Source organism: Canis lupus, chromosome 36, assembly GCF_011100685.1.
Source record: "Canis lupus familiaris isolate Mischka breed German Shepherd chromosome 36, alternate assembly UU_Cfam_GSD_1.0, whole genome shotgun sequence".
NCBI lineage: Eukaryota > Metazoa > Chordata > Mammalia > Carnivora > Canidae > Canis > Canis lupus.
This window is the reverse complement of record NC_049257.1, coordinates 18,467,786-18,489,935: the sequence shown is the minus strand read 5'-3', so window position 1 is coordinate 18,489,935 and position 22,150 is coordinate 18,467,786. Positions and strand designations below refer to the sequence as shown.

The 22,150-nt window shown below is 44.4% G+C and overlaps 1 long non-coding RNA gene across 2 annotated transcripts; it reads left to right on the top strand.

Moving 5' to 3' along the window:
• Positions 1–2,086: 2,086 nt before the first annotated feature.
• Positions 2,087–21,887, top strand: LOC111094238. Of its 2 annotated transcripts, none has more exons than XR_005384744.1 (5): positions 2,087–2,325; positions 7,293–7,545; positions 8,282–8,414; positions 15,400–15,552; positions 21,242–21,887. It is a non-coding gene; the product is annotated as an uncharacterized LOC111094238 (long non-coding RNA). The 2 variants fall into 2 exon arrangements; XR_005384743.1 differs by having other exon boundaries at positions 8,279–8,414.
• Positions 21,888–22,150: the final 263 nt, after the last annotated feature.

Sequence of the window (22,150 nt, the reverse complement as noted above, 5' to 3'; positions counted from 1 at the left end):
AGGGGGTGAAATTAAATACCAGAAATGTTTAATTTGTTTAGAAGTTCTGCAACATTATACACAAATAAGATTATATTTTCTACACAAGTTGAGAATTTTAAGAACTTTGACATATAGGTAACTTGAGTATATGCCTATATCTTCATGTTTTCTCTCCTTTAATATTGGTGATAATTCGTAGATTTTTAGGAATACAAGTGAATATTTTTTCATCTATCTGTAGATCCATCTTAGTCAAATTTGTGATAGAAGAGATTAGGCTTGTGCCTAGAGCTTGAAAAAAGTGCGATAGCACTTAGTTTAGTTTTGTCCTGTTACCTTCATAACTTGCACTTCAGGCATGGCTCAGATTAGAGCCAGAACCCCTCAAAAAGCACAAATACTTCTCATCATTTACATAGTTAGGAGTCAAGCTTCTGTTCACTTACAAATTGCCAGCTCCGTTTGGACAGCAAGTCTTCTTACTCATGATTAATCAACTTCCTGCTTCAAAATCCACACTGATGTTTATCTTGTTACCTATTTGTATTAAATTCTCAAAGGTTCTTCGTAACAGTTCTGTCCCTTATCAAAGAGCCAGAGACCGATGGGGGTGGGGGGTGGGAGGGGCCCCTCGTGAGCCTAGTGTGTAGAGCATGAGACTCTCGATCTTGAGGTTGTGAGTTCGAGCCCCACGTTGGGTTTGGAGATAACTTTAGCATAAAATCTTTCAAAATATAAAACCAAAAAAATAAAGAATCAGAGACAGAAAATCCCTTCTTTTCCTGTCTCTTATATTTTTCTGATTAGTCTTCTTACTTAATGCTCTTTTTTATTTTGCCAGAGACTTCAGAAATGTTTCTAATAGCAAACTGCTTAAGCAAGAAAATTGATCTCATTTTAAGCTTGTAAAAACTAGACCATGATGTTAGAAAAAAAGAGCTAGGTTTGACTTTTGAGTGACTTTTTTCCCCCTAATTTATTTGGGGCCCCTATAAAAACTGAGTTTTTGAATTGCCTTCCTGATCTATGAACATCCTGAGCCACTTGTAAATCAGTATCTCCATGAAAAGCCCCATATCCCAACTGGGAAAGATAAAAACAAGAGGGGACCCTTGATGGCACTTTACAGAGTTCTCCAGCCACGGATCTGGTATGGTCCTCGGCTCCACAGGCCTCGGGACTTGATTTTCTCAGCTCAGCTTATGCTGTGTGTAACATTTTCCAAACTTCTGAGTCTAATTTCTAAACTAGAATGTTAAGTTCTTTCATGTACAGTGAAAGATGTTTCTGATATATAAGTAGGAAATGGTGGTAAAGGCTCTTTCCTAGTCAGGAGTCGGGAGGCCAGGGTTTGAATCCTGGCTGTACTGCTTCCTGGTTGTGTGACCTTAGTTAGGCAAGTTGCGTTTCCTCAGCTATCAAATAGGGGTAATAGGACCTCCCTCATGGGGTGGTGGCAGGGAAGACATGAGTTTGTGGATGTACAATGCTAAAACTGCTTAGTGCCTAGTAAGTGCTTAATAAATGATAATTCTTTTCATTTATATTTAGAGTGCTTTCTTCTAGCGTCTGTATCCACTCGAGATAAAATTATAGAACAGAAAGTTGCCTGGCAAGTGTAAAATTAGAAGAAATGTAAATGTTCTTTAGGAAATCACTTCCAGGGCTTCTAACGAATGTCCCCAATTGAGGATACTTCTGTCTACTTGACTAGTCAGTCATTTTATTCGTCCTACCTCTATGTGGTCACACTGAAAAAGATGATCACAGATAATTATGGTATTTCTCCTAAGGACACATAAGCATGGGAGGTAATAGATTTGCCTAGGTAGCATCACAGACTTCCAAGCTGTAGGATGTGCAACAGAGTTCTTTAGTGACACATGAGACGATCTCAGTCACAGGAGTTGAGATTCTCAGATCCAACTCTTGCTTTCACTCTATATTTCTGCTTCTCAAACCACAGCTCATTTTGATTCCGGGGGAGCATTTGTGTATCTCTCTTCCTTTTTTTTTTTTTTTTTTTTTGTTTCTAAAGTGGGGATTTTTTTTTTTTTTTCATGATAGTCACACAGAGAGAGAGAGAGGCAGAGACACAGGCAGAGGGAGAAGCAGGCTCCATGCAGGGAGCCCGACGTGGGACTCGATCCTGGGTCTCCAGGATCGTGCCCTGGGCCAAAGGCAGGCGCTAAACCGCTGTGCCACCCAGGGATCCCTCTCTCTCTTCTTATCACATACGATAGAGTGGCTTTCACGCTTGGCAAGCAGCTACAGAGGAAAGAAACCTTCATAAGGTGCCTGTGTCTGTGGCCTGCATTTGAAGGCAAGAGCCCACCCAGCAAGGTGAGTGCATTCTGTTGCTACAGGAGTGTGGGAAGGACCAATAAATAGTGATGTGTCTTGAGTCTTTGACTCTCCTTCTGGTCTTGGTGCAAAATGCCATTTTCTTTCTGGTGAATAAACCATCCTGCTTGCCTTAGACTACAGGGGATAGATCACATCTTTATTTTATTACATCTCAAATCCTATTTTCCTAGTCCTCTGGATAAAGTTTTATACAACATGTTACTCTCTAGATCATAACTATGAACCATCTGTTTGAAGGGGGTGCTTTGCAGATTGTTTTATCAACTCTGAGAAATGACATTATATGAGGGTATGCTAGTTGGCTACAAGAGTGCATTCTTTTTTCTTCATAATTTTAATAGACTATAGCTGGGCACCTGGCTGACCTACTATAAACTGTTTCTCCACTTCTTTGCAGCTAGATATAGATCACATGACTAACAATCCTGTCAGCAGAGGGATGCCTGGGTGGTTCAGTTGGTTAAGCGGCTGGCTCTTGGTTTGGACTCAATCATGATCCCAGGGTCCTGGGATTGATCCCTACATTGGGCTCCAAGATCAGCAAGGAGTCTGCTTGAGGATTCTCTCTCCCTCTGCCCCTCTCCCCTCTCTAAAATAAATAAATCTTAAAAATATACATAGAATAAAAAATTTTTTGCCAGTAGAATATGAACAAAGGCTAATTTCAGATTTAGGAGTTCCATTATTAGATGTGTTTTCCCCTCAGGAACTATTTTGCTTCCTGATGGGTTCCAGAGAACCCATTATTAATAATGCATATGAAGACCATAGAGCAACAGTATGATAGGAACTTGCATCTCTGAAGGACTCTGAGGACCAGAGCACCCAGTTACTTGGCTGCTAACCTTGGGGCTGGTAAATGAAAGAAAAATAAACTTCAGTGTCCTTTAAGCTACTGTATTTGAGCCCCCATATTTCTCTTGTAGTAGCTTAGCTTTTTACCCCAGCAAATATAGAAGTTTTCTATGCATGTCTCCGTTCTACCTTATTTGGAATGTATACCTTCTGTTCTGTGTTATGAACACAGCTTTATAGGGTGGAAAGAGCTTCTAATCAAAGCTAGGTTCAGATAGCACAACCACCACTTAGATATTGCCCTGTGCAAGTCGATCCTCCTCCGTCTGTATAATGAAGATCATACTAACATAGACTACATGGCTTAGTATGAAAGGACTAAAGAGAGTTCCAGATGTAGAAGAGGCACATGATAGATGTAAATTTCTACGTAGTTCCCTCAACATCACCTAACAGGCCCAATCCTTATGTATCATACACAAGAAAACTATGCAGCATGTTTTCCCGTGGTTATTTAAATGCCTGTCCTGTGGAAGAAATATTAATATTTTAATGTTGCTAAAGAATATTCTGAGAGAAGAAATTGTTGGATTGAGTGATAAATGTTGACATTTTGCTAATAACGTGCCAGGACTTCATGTAAGTCATTGAATTTTTAGACTGAAAATGTCATTTGAAAATATCTTGCTTAACTCCCCTATTCTGTAAATCAGAAGTTACCGAGGAACAGAAAGGTTAAGTAATGCTAACAGAATGACAAGTCATAAAATAAACTGTTGCAAAGATTAAATTGTAAATTAGTTATTTGGAAATTGGAATTAATTTTCTCACAGAAAATTGTTATTACATTTATAGAGTAGCCACAGAATTCTATTCAGTTCAGTATAACTGAAATACCGTAGGGGATTTTGGATGGCCAAGAGAAAGAGACAGAAAAAAGAAAAGGTGAGGAAGTCCAAATATATCAACTCGGCAATTGAGGCCCTTGATCATCTGACCATAACCTACTTCTCTCTCATTATTTTACGTGTCTCCATTATTAATCTTAGATCTCCAGTGTTCTTTCTCACTATTCCTTTTCTTGTGAAGACACAAGGAAATTAAATTGCTTAACCAAAATTGCACAGCTCATTACTTCCCCCTGTTAAAAAATAAATAAATAAATAAATAAATAAATAAAAAAGGGCAACCCTGGTGGCTCAGAGGTTTAGGGCTGCCTTCAGCCCAGGGCGTGATCCTGGAGACTCGGGATCAAATCCCACGTCGGGCTCCCTGCATGGAGCCTGCTTCTCCCTCTGCCTGTGTCTCTGCCTCTTTCTCTCTCTGTGTCTCTCATGAATAAATAAGTAAAATCTTAAAAAAAAAAACTGTTAAAAAAAAAAAAGACTTCATAATTTTGCAACCAGTATAGTATAGCATTATTTGCATTGAATGACCCGTATTGGCCATAATGAAGAGAAACCATTTGGGGAGAGTAGAACGAAAATCCCATCAGTCTGGATCATATAACTTGCAAGTTTTGGCAATCCATGATTTTATCATTACTCCAGCCTCGGATATCCATGAGCAGTTTCTAAAAATAAGTAAGTGATCAGAGATGAGTACAGATGAGAAAGTACCCGACAGATACTTGTGATTCCCCTATTCATCCTGCTGTCTCTTCCCTAAGTTACTATTACTGTAAGAATTATAAAGAAGTATTCATCCTAAAGAAATGAGGAACGTGGAAATTTTATGGAAACCAGCTGAAAAAGTATCCTACTCAGTGAAAATGTGCTATCCCTCAACCTGCTAAGGTGTCAGAAGTTCTCTATATTTTCATCTTGGGAGCAATTACTCAGATGTATACACACGTAAAACTTCATCAAGCTGTACGGTCCAGAGTTGTGTACGTTATTGCATATAAGTCATACTTCAATTTAGAAGAGAAAAATGTATCCTTTGATTATAAGTGGTTGGTTGGCACAGCCCTCATGCACAAAGCATTATTAGTAATATTGAATTGTCACAAAGTGCTTATGTGCTTTAAAGTTTTAAAGATGTTGGTTAGAGATATCAATATATAAACTGCACACAAAAAATTCGTTAATGCTTAGGATGGCTACATTTCACAATTGAACAGGATGTATTATTTCAGAGACTGTGATAAAAGCCTGGCTTCCATACATAAGAAGGTAAATTATTTTCTATGATCCAAAGAATTGAAATCCATATCAGCTGTAATAAGATTCAATTGTAATATAGCAAAAACAATTGGAAACAATTTAAATATCCATCAATATAGGAAAATGGTGAAACAAGTTATAATACATCCATACAAAAGAATACCTTCAGCCATTAAAAAGAAGGAAGCACCTCTAAATGAACTGGCATAGAAAAATCTCTTATTTGGGACACCTGGGTGGCTCAGCGGTTGAGCGTCTGTCTTTGGCTCAGGGCATGATCCTGGAGTCCCAGGTTCGAGTCCCACATCAGGCTCCCTACAGGGAGTCTGCTTCTCCCTCTGCCTGTGTCTCTGCCTCTCTCTCTGTGTCTCTCATGAATAAATAAATAAAATCTTTTAAAAAAGAAAAATCTCTTATTCATCTTGCTTTGTAGAAAAGTAAGTTGCAGAATAGTATGCATAGTAAGGTTGCAGAAGTAACATCCGTTAACCGGTGTGTATCCTTCCAAATAGTTACTGTATTTACAGATACATGTACACATCTACATAAGGTTTTACATAAATGGGATTATAATTGTCATGCAATTTTTTCATTTAAATAATTGGACTAAAGATTTGAAGGCAAATAAAAATACATCTAGAATTATATCTGAGAACTTCCATGTATTCATTTAAGCCAAGACTCAAGGATTAAAAAGGATCCAGCTATCAAAACAAGTAGGGTCTGAGCATCCCAAGCAGAAGGAAGAGCAAATGCAGAGACTATGCGGGAGGAAAGAGCCTGGTGTTTTGGAGGAATAGACAGGAGGGCGGGATGGCTAATGTGTAATAAGTAGAATATTCTCAGTTATGCAGAGCCTTATGTGTATAATGTACAGCTAGGATTGTATTCTAACTCAAATGGATAGTAGCCATTAGAGGTTTTCAACAAAAGAGGCTTCCAATCTGATGTGTGATTTTATTAAGTTTATTTTTAAAATAATCTCTACACCTAACTTGAGGTTCGAATTCATGACCCCAAGATCAAGATTCTATCTTCTTCCGAATGAGCCAGTCAGGCACCCCTGAGATATGTTTTTAAAGATCACTTGAGGGACGCCTGGATGGCTCAGTGGTGGAGTGTCTGCCTTTGGCTCAGGGCCGGATCCTAGATTCCGGGGATTGAGTCCTGCATTGGGCTCCCCAAGGGGAGTCTGCTTCTCCCTCTGCCTGCGTCTCTGCCTCTCTCTCTCTCTCTCTCTCTGTGTGTGTGTGTGTGTCTTTCATGAATAAATAAATAAAATCTTAAAAAAAAAAAAAGATCACTTGACATCTTGACCCCCTCTGCCATCTTACCCAGTCCTCCCAGTCATGAGAGCCACCTGTGAGGGAGAAGCAACCATGCTGGGCTGACGTGCCTAGGAGAGATGGAGCAGAGATCCTGGGAGCAGGAAAGGGAATGTCAACCCAGGGAACTGCACCAGGGATGCGTTATTTACTTTCCAGAACAGCTCTGCCCAGCAGAAATATAACGATGACCACGGATATATTTTAAATTTTTCTACCAGCCGCATTAAAAAAAAAAAGACAATTCATCTTAATGATGTACTTTATTCAACCCAATATTCCAAATGTTTATCACTTTAACATGTAATCAACCTAAAAATTATTAGTAAGACAACTTAGGTTTTTTCCTTTTATACCAAATCTTCAAAATCTGGAGTGTATTTTGTGCTTCCAACACATTTCAGTTCAAACTAGCCTCATTTCCAGTGCTGAGTAGCCACATGTGGTTTAGTGGCTTTTATAGTGGACAGTACAGGCCTAGGGCTTTACCTTTTCTCCTAAGGAATTTAGCCTAAACTCCTATCTCCATCTGATTTCAACAGATCTCTTTAAAAAAACACTTTGCTCAGGCTGGTTGTGTTTTCATTTAAGGCTGAATATAAAATGTGTGCGATAAATCCTGATTTCTTTTTCTTTTCTTTTTTTTTTCTTTTTGAAGAATAAAAGGTGGGGGGCTCATTCACTGTGGAGGAGGACATGGAGGAGAACCAATGAGATTGGCTCTTCGTTGAACCAAGCAGAGATGGAGAGAGGCGACTTGATTTGATCTGCTTGCTGGAGGAAGAATTAAGACATAATGATGGACTGGATGGCAGAAAGAAGGGAGGAATGAAGAGTGACTTCTAGGTTTTTATCCTGAGCAAGTGGATGGTGCCATTTATTGAAATGGAAAAGACTCAAGGGAGGAGCAGGTATGGAAAGTGTGTGGAGGTGGGAATTAAGAATCTATTTTGAATGTAGGTGACACAGTCTGACTTCAAGACTTACTATAAAGCTGTAGTAAAGAAGACTGCGTGGTACTGGTGAAAAAATAGACAAATAGATCATGGAACAGAATAGAAAGCCCAGAAATAGACCCACGTACGTATAGTCAACTGATCTTTAACAAAGGAACAAAGACAATACAATGGAACAAAGGTAGTCTCTTTAACAAATGGTGCTGAAACAGGTGGACATCCACATTAAAAAAAAAAAAAAAAAGGGTCTAGACACAGACCTAACACCTTTCCAAAGACATAACTCAAAATGGTTCACACATAAAATGTAAAATATAAATGTAAAATACAAAAGTAAACCTCCCAGAAAAAACATAGGAGAAAGTCTAGATGACTTTGGATATGGAGATAACATTTTCAACACCAAAGACACAGTCCATAAAAGAAAAAAATTGATGAGCTACACTGCATTAAGATTAAAAACATCCATCTGCTCTGCAAAAGACACTGTAAAGAGAATGAGAGGACAAGCCACAGACTAGGAGAAAATATTTTCAACAGACCTGTCTGATAAAGAAATTAAGTAAAATGTACAAAGAACTCTTAAAACTCATTAAGAAAACAAAAAACCCAATTTGAAAACATTTTAAATATAGCTTCAAGATGCTCTTTATTTCTTTAAGTTTATTTTATTTTTTTATTTTTTAAGTAGGCTCCACACCCAGTGTGGAACCCAGTGTAGAGCCCTGTATGAGGCCCAAACTCATGACCCTGAGATCAAGAGTCAGATGCTCAATGGACGGAGCCACACAGGTGCCCTCAAGATGCTCTTTAAACACTTATGGGTAGGTACCAAGTTGGCCACTAGCTATATGTGTCCAAAGTTTGGAAGCAAGTTTGAGGCAGCAGACATCTAAATTTAGAATCATCACTCTGTGGGTGGTATTTAAAGCCTGAGGACTGAAGTAGACCCCTTAGACTAGAGAGAGAGCCTGGGAAGAGAAGAGGAAAGGACCCACGGATGAGCCAGGAACAGAGGTCAAGGAAGGGAATGGAGATCAGCCAACCAGACCCAAAGGAGCAGCTAATGAGGTGGGAACAAACCAAGGGACGTGTGGTCAGAGCCGCCAGGGAAGGCAGAGTTTCGGAAGGAGAGCAAATGCTGCTGAGCAGTGGGAGGTAAAAAGTAGCTGTGCTGGTTGATGAATCCTGTTTCACTTGAAAGCAAGTTTGGGTTACTCTCCTGAGAAGTTCCGCCATAAAGGGGACAAGAGACATGGGGTTGGAGGGAGATGTTCAAGCAAGAGTTGGCTGGCTGGCTGGCTGGCTGATTGGTTGGTTGGTTGTAGTTTTTTGTTGTTTTTAGCAACGGAGAGGGGGAGAGTTTCGGGCTGATGAGGGAAGAGGGAAAGGAAGGGACAGGAGGAGCGCAGGCCCCGGCCCCTGGGGTGGAGTGGCAGGCTGGGCAGGTGCAGGAATGCCTCTTCCACTGTGGCAGGAGACGGGGAGCGCAGGCCGGCCGGTGGCTGCGTCTTGGTAAAGAGCCACAGCAGAGGGGCCCGGGGAGGGCAGGTTGGACGGGAATGTAGAAGCTTTAACACAACCCTCTGCAACTTACCCTTTTGCTTGTTTTTCTTTCTTTTTTTTTTCAACCAAGTTCCCATGGGCTAGCACAGAATCCTGGAAGCTCCATTTAGGAACCCTTTGGTTATTGGGTTGCAGGGGGTAGAGGGGCGCTTGGACTTCGCACTTCAGTGTTTGGGGAAGATTTTATTGATTGATTCATGAGAGACACAGAGAGAGGCAGAGACCCAGGCAGAGGGAGAAGCAGGCTCCCTCCCTGAAGATAGGCCCGATGCGGACTCTATCCCAGGGTCCCAGGATCACGCCCTGCACCCCCACCCCGGGCCCCCATCGGTCACATCCCCGCGTGTTGCCAGCACGGACAGTGCACAGCGTGCCCAGGAGCGGCAGCCCAGGCAGGGGGCACCTTGTGTCTTTACTTCCCCCCAAGGAGTAGGAAATAGGGGCGCTTTGGGGAATCTCTCCTGAGGCTTGACATTTTGTCCTTCCATTGCTGCGGTTAAGATGCCTTGCTTCTCTTTCCCGTGAGGCCTGCCACGCCTCCTATTTAGGGCAACCAGCCTTCTTGAGCAAAGTCTCTGCGAAGAATAGCAGGCCGGCTGCTGCCATCAATGATATGGGGGGGGGGGGGGTATAGTTCATAGCCCTTCATGTCCATTGGGTGAAATCCCATGAAAATGCAGATGAGAAAGCACATCTTGAACTTTTGAGGCTCTTGCCTGAGTGGATTAACTAACCCTGTTTACTCATATCTCTCTGCCCCCTTCCGAGGACCAGGGTCTTTAGAATTCCCTGCTCTCTTTGCTTTGAACAAAGCCTCCAGCTTGCTGCTCTTCTGATCACAGCATGAGAGCAAGCTTATTTGCTTTGGTCAAATTTTGTGTGTAAGCGATTTCAGCCATTTGGCTTATTGTATTTGTGTCATTTGGGATGAATTCCAGGGACCTTGGGATATCATTTCTTTTTTACTTGAAAATAGATTTAATGAAGAACCATATTAGATTTGGCCAAGTTTTATTTCTAAGTAAGGAGCCCGGCCCCATAGCTTAATTGATACACAGCCACATAGGATACCTGGTTTTACTGAGGTCCTTATCCAATTTAAACAACATGACAAATGAAAGATATATTTCCTTTCCTATGCATCCTTTTTTTTTTTTTTTCCTATGCATCCTTTGAACAGCAATGACCAGCTCAGGCATGAGGACCAAGGCCCCACTAATGCCTCCAAATATCACAAACATCTGCTGATTGTTTGCCCGTACTCATCTCACATAGCCAGCTCACCCACCCCCTTTTGCTTGCTAACAAAATCTCAATGTTGCTCCATAGAGGGTGTGTCCAGCTCCAGGAGATGAATCATTATTCGCCTAAATTCATCATGTAACCTCTCTTTCGCTGTGCCAGTGATGGGCAGGTGACCCAGCGCTGGCCTCTGACATGTAAAGAGGTCTGAGGAGGAGGCTTGACAGAGCTGGGGGAGGGGTAGGTTTTTCCTCCCCCAAAAGACGGAGACCAGATGAGATTGCCACTCTCTTTTCCCTCCTGCTATGAAGACTTGTAAATTCTAGGACCCTCTGGATAGCCTTCCTTTTAGATTTGAAAATAGTTTTCCTAAAGAACTGTATTTGGAGTTGCAGAAATGGAAGGCCAAAAACATGGTCAAAGAAGCACCACCAACTGGTGCTGATCCAAACCTGGATCCAGAATTCTTGTTTGGTGCAAGAATTAAATGCCCTCACTGTTTAAGCCAATTGTCGAATATTCTTTTACTTGCAGCTAAAAGCCTCCAGATACATGTGACTTCACAGAACTTACTATGCTCAAGAGCATTTATAACTAACACTCTTTACCCTGACTCAACAGAAACCATTCCCCAACTTACACTTGGCTGTTAAGGCATGGTTCCTTTATAGCTTGTTAAATTTAGCTAAAGATCCAAGGGTATTATAAAAGCAAAGTATTTTAATTTTTCTGGTTTTCTAGCACACTTAGGCTAAATGGAATAGTATAAATAAAATGATTTTTCATTAACTGATCTATAGAAGAAATGTCAGTATTCCCAAAGAGCCCTTTTAGAGTTGTCTTCTTTAAAATGTTCTTAAACCTTTCTGGTTCAGGATTGGAGTTCTTAATTGGGCCAGCCCTGTGGAATCGTTGTAAACCAACTATAAACAGCTTCTACTATTGCCTGAGGCAGTCATAATGTTTTTTTTTAATTGCTATAAAAGCTCACCTGCATTGTTAAAAGCCCAAATATTCTTCATTCTTTATGACTTGGCATTTCATAATCTTATTTGTCCATAACTTTGGCCCTTTATCCATTTTTATTGCTAGAGGCTTTAATTTTTTTAATGTAATATTATTATAGTTTTTCTCCTTTCCAACTCACTCGTATCTTCATACCTGTGTTCCTGAAAATGCATGAATATGTCCAAATGCACCCTCATTTTGGGGGAGGGGAGTGCTGGGTCAAACTGTATTTTTAGAATTACCTACAAAATGCACCAGAATTTCTGTTTTTCATATCTTTGCCTGAGAGTACACTTAAGGTGTTTGGGTTAAAGCCAGCTCCAGAGGATCCCTGACATTTTGTAATAAGCAAAAACACTCATAAACTAACATTTGCTCAGAGCCTAAAATAAGTCACACAACAAGGCTAAATGGAATAAATACAACTTTCTCTTCATTCTGAGCTTCAGTGTTTAAGTTGACCAGGGCAGGTTTAGCAGGGCAGCAGATACAAGTATATTTGCTAACCAAACGAATTGGGGTCAGGGGTATAGAAAGAGTGACAAAAGGACACTGACCAAGTCAGGACATAAGTCTTTCAGTAAACTCAGGGCAGAATTGGAAAGCTGATACACATTTCCATTGCCACAAGTGGTTTGTTGAACTTCATTTCCAATTCCACATCCAGGACTCATTGCATCAGGCAAGATGAACAGTTTATGGACCATCACTGAGGAAAAACTAGTAGTTCATTGAATTCAACAAGCGTGTATAAGCCCAGGCCTAGGCCAATGAGTAAGGGCTATTATCAAACCTCAGCCTGTGGGGAGGAGTTCAATGTACCCACAGGGTTTTAACTTTGGGAGATGGTGTGATGAAGCTCATGCCATTGAGGGAAGACCGTTATTACTTATTTCCCAAGAGAAGGGAGCACATGATGCCACACAGGGCCACATCGGGCAGCACCAGCTTTGGTCAGGAGACAGAGGCAGTGAGGGGAAAGCACAGGTCAGAACCTTTCTTATTTCCCATGGAAAGGACAAGGCAAGGCAGTGAAAATAGCTCAGGGTTGGTTAGTTTGAGTCAGCAAGCCCTGGCCTATCGAAGTGGTCTCTAGTCGTATACTACCTGGCCTTGGGTGATTAGGGCAAAGGAGTATTGGCTTGGTATGTGAGTTAAATAAAAGAGGCGGCTGGGAGTACAGACCCATGATTAATGAGAGGATTTGCAATATGATTATCAGGCGCCATGAAAGCTGGCTCACAGAGGAGATGTTAACAGCTGTGGCCATGAGTTTGATCCTATGACCAAAGGTTGCCGAGTAGACAAATGGAGAATCTAAGAAAACGCAGAACAAAAATCCACATGATTAGGGAGTCTCAGTGCAACCCAGTCCTCTTACATAAAAACACAACTTAGTCACTATACTATGTACCAACAAGCACATGGAAAACCAACCACATAGCTCCTCCAGGTTTTAATCACAAAAATGTGTAGTAAAGAATTTGGCCTTGCCCCAAAAGAGGTCTGGCCTTCGCCCTCAGCTTCTGGAATTAATCTATGTCATACTTGATAGGACTGTCTTTGTTTAGGACACCGGATGGCCACCCTGGATCTTAGAGTAGGCCCTGGCCCCTCCAGAAAGGTGTTATAATTTAGGGTGTGGCTTTGGATCATGTAGTATCAGTCAACCTGTAGACTTCAACCGTGTGGGCAATCAATCCAACGTGCTTACATAACGGAACCCCATTAAACTCTCTGGCCAGTGATGCTCCTGTGAGCTTCCCCAGTTGGCAGTACTCCGTGGGCGTTGTCACATGTAGATGCCAGGAGCATAATGCATCCTTGATCCACAGGAGAGACTGATAGAAGCCTCATTCTGGGAGGGTCTGGAACCCTCCCAGATCCTGTTCTACACGTGTCTCTTCCTTTGGCTGATTTTAATCCGCCTCCCTTCCCTGTAATACACCACAACCATGGGTTTAAGAGCTTCAGTGAGTTCTGTGAGCCCTTCTAACGAGAGATGGAAACTGATTGTTCCATAGACAGTTGGTGTCAGAAGGGAAGGCAGTCTTGAAAACTGTGACCTCAACCTTTGCCATTTGTCTAATTGTAAGTGAAATCTCTCCGCCTGCATAATAAACAAGTAAGTAAGTAAATAAATAATAAGTAAATGAATAAAATTGAAAAGAAAGGGGCACCTGGGTGGCTCAGTCAGTTAAGCATCTGCCTTCAGCTCAGGTTATGATCCCAGGATCCTGCCATGGAAGATCAAGCCCTGCATCGGGCTCTCTGCTCAGCAGGGAGCCTGCTTCTTCCTCTCCCTCTCTGCTCTCTCTCTTAAATAAATAAAATACAATCTTTAAAAAAAAAAAAAAAAGTAGGGTTGCCTGGGTGGCTCAGCGGTTGAGTGTCTGCCTTTGGCTCAGGTTGTGATCCCAGAATCCTGGGATCAAGTCCCACGTCGGGCTCCCTACATGGAGCCTGCTTCTCCCTCTACATATGTCTCTGCCTCTCTCTCTTTGTGTCTCCCATGAATAAGTAAATAAAAATCTTTTTTTTAAAAACGTAAAGAAGATATTACTTAAAAAATGGAAAGTTCTCCTGAGGATCCCACAGTTAACTCTTTCTTTCCACTGTCTATCTCTTTAGACATTTTCTGCACAAATATAAACGTACATACACACTTCATTATTTCTTTATCATAAATGAGGTTGTGCTCTCTCGTCTGTTCTAAAATGTCCTTTTATCCTTTCTGTTGCATAAGTAGCCCTTGTGGGCAGCCCCAGTGGCTCAGAGGTTTAGCGCCGCCTTCAGCCCAGGGTGTGATCCTGGAGACTGGGATCGAGTCCCACGCAGGGCTCCCTGCATGGAGCCTGCTTCTCCCTCTGCCTGTGTCTCTGCCTCTCTCTATCTCTCTCTGTGTCTCTCATGAATAAATAAATAAAATATTAAAAAAAAAAAGTAGCCCTTGTGTCAGCACATACCCCTGTGGCTTGGGTGGCTGGATGGTGTTTGTACGGCTCTATCATTATATGAAGAGAATCAAGTCTTGGGTTCTTGTGAAATCACATGACTTCACATAGTAGTGCTCTGAGAACAGTGCTGATCACAAAATGAGCAAGCACTCCAGGCATTTGTAATCATTGATTTGTTTGTGATTTAGCCACTCTCTCTTGTGTACATAGCCCTTCCTTCCTTCCTTCCTCCCTTCCTTCCTTCCTTCCTTCCTTCCTTCCTTCCTTCCTTCCTTCCTTCCTCTCTCTCTCTCTTTCTTTCTTTCTTTCTTTCTTTCTTTCTTTCTTTCTTTCTTTCTTTCTTTCTTTCTTTCTTTCTTTCTTTCTTTCAAATTTCCAACAAGGCTGCAATGGATATCCTTGAACTTATACTTATACCTAGGAATGAAATTACTGCGCCAAAGGGTATGGTATGTGCATTTAACATTTTGCTAGATGTTGTCAAATTGCTCTCTAAAATTGTTGTGCCAATTTACATTCCCACCCCTAGCCTGTGATATGCCTGATTCCCCTTCTTCCCAATTACTGAGCTCTATCAAACTTTTTAGTCTTTGCCAATCTGATAGGGCTTTAGAAATTGCATCTCCTTGTAGCTTGCATTTCTTTAATTATTGTGAGGCTGAGTATCTTTTTTATATATTTATTCATTTACTTTATATTTATAGTACTTTTTCTTCCAGCTGCTTAATTCATGTGCTTTAATTTTCTATTTGATTTAAGCAAACTTCCTATGTCATTTGAAACTGGTATCTTGAATGAGAATTAGGCAAAAGGGAAAGATACCAGGATGCTTTTCCAGCCAGCGTTTCCACATCATCATGACTTCCACTATGGCTTTAAACTTCCTTTTAAAACAAAACAAAACAAAAACAAAAAGCAAAGCAAAATGAAAAACAATAGACTGGGAAGAGGTACTAATTTTCTCTGGTTGATTGAAGGGCTTTTGTTTGTTTGTTTATTCCTTTCAACTAAATAGAAATCATTCTCTTTATTTCAGCTTATATCCATTTTTCCAGGATGGAAACCAACCCACCAAGAACTGAATCTTTTTATTCAGTAGTTTAAACCCACCTAATAAATAAATATTCTGTTATGTCTCACACAACGTAAGTGGTGGCAGACAGCAAACTGGTAACAGCTTTGTGTCTTGGTAAGTTTTTTGCACTTTTTATAAGACTGAATTACTTTACTAAAAACCAGTTGACTCATATTGTCCTAAAGATTATTGATTTTCAAGTGAATTTCACATGTTAGCAAAGAGGATTTGGGTAAACTCCTCAGAAATTGTTTTCTCCAAAAAGGAGAGACACTCCCCCCGCCACCAAATGTGGTCCTGCCTTTCTTCAAAGCTCCTTTTCTTCTAAAATTGACCTCATGAAAACTTCCCAAACAGGGTTCCTTGTTTTTTAAATGCACAGCCTCTTCCCTCCCCTCTCCCATTTCTCCAAATGTGTCACAGTCAGTATCTGATGATACACATACTGGCTTATTCCACATATTTGTGTATGTCCACATCCGTCTTTCCTCCCCCACCCCGCTGTTAAAAGTTGTAGAGCTCCTCTTGATTAGATGCTCTACCTCTTATAAATATCACAACAAAGTACATCCAAGCTCAGCAGCTTAAAGCAACAATAAGCGCTCATTATCTGGCACAGCTTCCGCAGGTCAGAGAACCAGGAGCGGCTCAGCTGGGCTGCAGTCATCCACATAAAGGCCTCCCGGAGCCGGGGGATGTGCCTCCAGGATGGAGCGCTCTGGGGGCTGGCAAACTGAGGCTATGTAGCGTCCAACCATGTGGACTCCTGCATAGAGCCACTCAAGAGTCTTCATGACACGGTATCTGGCTTCCCCAGAGGGAGTAATCCAAGAAAGGGCAAGGCAAAAACCACAGTGTCTTTTATCATCTAACCTCAGAAGAAGTCACGCACTCATTTCCAAAATGTCCTGTTACCATAGTGGTAGCAAGTTTTCCCCTTCTTCCCTTCTAGGTTCTTTGGCTGGTCTAATAATTACTGTGAGGCAGATTAATGGGAGAGAAACAGATTTCAGACAAAGAGGAGCCCCATAAAAATATGAGGCACAAAGGGCAGCCAAATGATTGAAGCCAAGGAAAGGGGAAGGGGTCTGGGTGGCGGGGGGAAAGGGGGGAAGGCCATTCACAGGAAGGCAGAAGAGAAGTTTGGAAAACGAAGGTGTCCTGTTATACAGATAAGTTTCTTAGGTAGAAAGGCATCTCTGGTAATGAATAGCTCTCTTCCTGGTACAGGCCCTCTTTCCAGGGTGGATTTAAGCAGTCAAAGGGGGAGGTAAAGAGCTTTTCCTGGATCGGCTCACTTTTGATTGCCTTTAGCTCAAAATAATCCTTATGCCAAAGGGATATACTTTAGAGCAGCAAAATATGCTCCCCTTCATTACAGAGATCAACCTTCTCCAGGGGCACGAACACCAGGAGGCAGGAATCGTTGGTGGCCGGCGTGGAGGCTGGCTACCCCTTGGGATCCAGCCTTTTATTCATTCTTTGGATTATACCTCATAGATACAGATCTTGGCATGGATAGAATCACTTACAAGAACTCAACTCTAGAAATACTAGAACGAAGAGAAAACTGGTTCCTTTCATTAAAACTGATGATGCAGGGGTCAAAAGGCAAGTCTTAGATCGGGTAACCTGGGGAAACACCTTCAAGGCAGAGATTCCTGTGGAAAGCCCTCAGACCACGGTCTGCGGCAGTGAAGGCTGGAGGGCAGGTCAGGGCAGGTCGGGGAGCTGTAGAGCTGCCACCAGGGCCCCAACCTCGGCCCTTCGGAGTATTTACGCCGTGGGAACTGGCATATGCTCCAAGGCAGGGCTCTGAATCCCTGATTGATCCCTGAGTTGGTCAGTGATCATTTACCAGCTCGCAAATGATCTGCTGAATCCCTGTCTCTGAGATCCAGAACCTATCATCTCAGCATCCAGCATTTCTAAGAAGCCCTACAATACGGGACGCACTCCCCGGAGACAGACCGCAGACCTACATCTTAGTCCACACACCCGAGTGGATCAAAAGCCGTATCATTTCCATTTCGGAGTCCCTGACGGCGGGAGCAAAACGTAACCTCCCTCCTTCCAGGCAGTCCCTCGCCAGCCTCCCATCCTGGAGTCGCGCCCCAGGTGCAGGGGCAGGAGGGTGCCCTGCGGCTCGGCCCCCCTCGCAGCCCACGTGGCCCTGCCAGGCCTGAGGTCTGGGCTGGCCCTTCTGGGACCCCGGGTAAAGGAAGCCTCGTCCTCGGGCAGGAGCGGGGCAGGGGGCTCCCTCTCCAGCAACTCCATCCACAGCACTTCCTATCGCCTCTCAGGCCTGTTTCACCCATTCTGCCGGCTCTGGAAGCTTCGAGCGCAAAGCCTGGTCTGGGGGACCTTGATCGCGTCCCTGGCCACCTCCCGGCTCTGCTGAGCCACCTCCCAGGTCTCTACCCAACGACACACACACTCTCCCTTCCCTCCTCTTCTCTTCCAGAGTCTCCCTTGCCTCGATCCCCCTCCTCCCTTCCCCTCCTCGCCTTCCTCCTGCTCAAGAACTTTCCAGGCCAAACTTTCCCAGGCAAATCCCACTCTATTCATCCAGACTTTGCTTGAATATCAGCTGAATTCTCCAAACGATTTACGTTTTGAATAACAAAAGCCAGAAAGCCTGGTTGTCTTGTTTTGTTTTCTATTCTAACAGAAGCCTCCCCTAAGGGCTGAGAGCCCTGTACCCCCTTCCAGCTTAAATGGGGAAGGAAAGTATAAAATTGGGAGAGAGAGTGAAGAAGCTCTTTTTTTGTAAAAAAAAAAAAAAAGAAAAGAAAAGAAAAAGAAAGGAAGAAAAAATGCCTTTCCCTCCATCACAGCTGCTTTACCTTCAGAATGGTTTTGTGGTGCAGTTCAGGAAGCTTGTCAACCGTGTCCCGCGTGGTCTCTTGGGGACATGCTGGGTGCCAAGGAGGTGCCACCGAACGGCTCAGGCACCCCGTGTGGTGACGGCTGGAGGCCAAGCGCCTTCCTCTGCACCCCGGCGGCCCTTCCGGACTCGATCCTGGGACCCCACAATCCCGCCCTGCGCTAAAGGCAGCCGCTTGACCCCTGAGCCACCCAGGCGTCCCTCTTAGTGGCTTTTTGAAAACCCTCTCTCGGAAGATTGTCCCTTCACGGGGGTTTCCACGGGTGGGGCTTTCTGAGGGGCCGCTGGCCGGCTCGAAAGGATCCTGACTCCCACGGCGGTAGGAGAGGGTTCTGAAAGCGCCTTAAAATCCCTTGGAAAATTAATATATTGACCTAGAAGTGACAAAATGTGAAGTCTCCACCGGACGAACATAAAATCCAAAGCCGGTTAAATGGGCCCGGTTCCCCAGCAGGGCATTTCTGAATTGTTCGGGCCACGGGCGTTTATGTTGGTGGCAACTCCGATAACAAATCCGGGGGCCTTGGGAACATCAACAGACTATGGGGTGCCCACGTCCCCGCCAGGTGCCAGAGGAGGTGCCCAGCAGGCAGGGAAAGTGCAGGGCGGGGGCTCAGCCTTCAGCGCTGCCTGCAGCCCAGGGCATGAGCCTGGGGACCTGGGGTCGAGGCCCGGTCAGGCTCCCCTCGTGGAGCCTGCTTCTCCCTCTGCCTGGGTCTCTGCCTCTCTCTCTCTCTCTCTCTCTCTCTCTCTGTCTGTCTCTCATGAATAAATGAATAAAATCTTTAAAAATAAAATAAAGTGCAGAGTCGGGGGCCACCGAGCAGCCCAGCGGTGGCCCCCTGCACCCCTTCCTCCCGCCCTAAGCAGACTCTGGTGCCTTTGAACCTGCCCTCGTTGATGAATCCGTCCCCTTCCCGGGCCAGAACTGGGAGGAGGCAGAAAGGGAAGCCTTCGTCTCTAACCTGAGCGTCCGTGTGGTGGCATCGGCCTGCCCCGCCGCAGCCTGTGGCCCCGGGTCGCCTGGTGGTGAGGAGCCCCCGCGGGGCCCAGGCTGGCCGCCCCCCAGCCGGGCCGGCCCCTCTCCGCAGCTGAGATGTCCCCCCTTCAGCCCCGCGTCCCAGGAGCCGGGCCGCTCCTCCCCTCTCCTCGCCTGCAGCCTCTCGCGTCTGCCCAGGGCCTTAGCTGGACAGCGTCATTTTTCATTAGTCAGGGTCCTTCAAATGCATTTTAAATTCTAATGACAAAAATGTGTCCATCTGTTGTTATTTCATCAGACTATCCGCTCATCCATCTGTCCGTCCATCCTTCTGTCCATCCATCCATCCATCCATCCATCCATCCATCCATCCATCCATGCATCCATCCATCCATCCATCCATCCATCCATCCATCCATCCATCTGCTCATCTGTCCATCCGTCCATCCGCCCATCCATTCATCCATCCATCCGTCCATCTGTCCGTCCGTCCATCCATCCATCCACCCATCCGTTTCCCCATCCATACACTTACTTCGTCATTTTTTCTTGGCATTTCTTTACCAATTTCTCTTGGTTCGGACCCCGTGCAGGGTGCTGGATGAAAGGCAAATGTGAGTCGGGCACGTTTTTTTCTGCTGAGCTCAGAGCGACAGGCCCAATCTGCAAATACTGATTACAGTATAAAGCCTTGGGCCAGCCCCACCTGGCGTGGGCTTGGGCGGGAAGAGTCCACGGAGATGAGAGAGCAGAGAGGAGCGGCGGCGGAGAGCGACAGCCTGTGGGGCCTGGTGGAGCTATCCTCAGGAGCAAAGAAGTGCGCCCTGGGTGGGGTGCTAGAGGTGGGGGGCAGCGGGGAAGGTGAGGCCCGGCCTGGCCAGCCCTGTGATGTGCGCACTCCCCTAGCTGTTCTATAGGGGGATGGAGACAGAAACCCCTACCCCCTTGCCAAGCGACCATGACCTTGGGAAAGGGACTTAACCTCTCCGGTCTCGGGTCTCGGTTCTCATAAGTTAAATGGAGATGAAAACAATTTCTACCTCTCCGGCTTGTGAGGATGAAGTGAATTTATGTATGTAAAGCACTTAGAAGGGTGAGTTCCACAAACAGCAGCCGTCACTGCTAATCCCCCTGGTTCCTCTCGGTGAGTGTAGGTGACCAAGTCACCCAGCTAAAAGAGGTCGGCTCAAACTGGATTCAAGCTGCTTCCTCGCCCACTGCTGTGTGTGGTGTACCGCGGGACCACACAGGCTGACCAGCGAAGCAGGACTGGGTGCAACCAGGAAGGGCTTCCTGCAAAAGGTGGCATCTGAGCTGAGTGTGGAAAAAGGGCCAGGAGCTTGCCAGGCAAAGAAGTAGGGGAAGGCACTTTAAGGGGACAGAGATGGCTGTGGAAAGGCCTGGAGGCCTGAGCGAGTCTGCTGTGTTGAGGGCACCGAGTATGGGTGTGGGGTGGAGGGGTGGGTAGGGCCAGAGCACAGATGAAACCCCCTTGCGGTGTCTGGATAGGATCCTGGAGGCCTTGCAGAGTCCTTGTTCTCTCTTTAGTGCTAGTTAATATGTTTGTATGAAGGGTGGGAAAAAGTGAAGGAGGAACTTAAAAGTATAGGTCACTTGTACTTACAATTTACTCTCTTGAAGCGACTCCCTCTTTTTATGCAAATTTATTTTTAAAAGAGACTTTGTTTCCTAACTGTAAATGGTAAGCTCACAGTGCCAGATGTGTTTTGGAATTCACATTTTTTTTTCTGATATCGCAAGGTGATATAGTGCATATATGCAACGTTAGTTAACATCCCCAGAGGGCCAGAGAATGAATGAATATTTCTGCAGAGAAATGTATGAATATTTACACCAAGTAGGATAAAGACTATTTATAGCTTGCCTCAAATCAGCTTTGGCTCCAAACTTACAAAAAAACCTTTCATTTTTTTCAGAGCCTTTTGGAATTTAGAGTGTGGATGAGTAGTATCACTTGCCGGAAATAAAAGGTAACGGAAAATATATTATCACAAAAGAAGCAAGGTGATTAGAGTCCGGCTCACCCTCCCAGCTGGGGCTTCGGAAGGGCTCTGGTTGAAAGGGAGATTCAAAAAAAAAAAAAAAAAAAAGAAAGGGAGATTCACAGAGGAGGTGTCACAGCCTCCACTGGGGATGTTAACAATGGAGGATCCGTGCGGGGGGTATAGAAACTCTGCGTGATGTTCTTGCAACTTTTCTGTAAATCGAAAATGATTCTAAAATGAAAAGTTTATTAAAAAAAAAAAAGTTGACTGATACCAAACCAGACTTTGTCCTTGACTCTGAGAAATGAAAGAGAATAAGAAGCAAACTCACTTTTCTCCTGTGGTCATCCCGTCTCCTAATGCTTCCTCCTCGTGCCACCTGAGGTCATCCCACGGACTCCTCTACCCCCAGGGCAGCTCTGAGCCTTGGGAAACTGTGGCTGGGTCTGGGCTGGTCCGTGCTTTCTCCAAATGCCTGGGCCAAAGGCTTAGGCTTTTTCTGTGGACGAGGCTTCGTTAGGGGTGTTTAAGTGGCTTTGGGGGTGCCTTCATCTGGCTGTAGGGGTGAGCAGGCTGGCAGGAGTGGAAAAAGCTGGGTAGGGGGAAAGAAATGTTGGTGGTCATGAAGGGACAGATGTGGGACAGATGTGGGTGGGAGGGCTCAAAGTGGTGGGAATCCAGGCCCACTGGAGGTGCCTGGGCAGGGCAGGAGAATGTCGGAGAGGGTGTTAGGGGGCTGGCTGGGGCAGGAGGCTGACGTGAGAGGGCCAAAGGCGCCTTACTGAATACGGCCTTCGTGGGGCTGGAAGCCAAAGCTCGGAGCCAGACACACAGATCAAA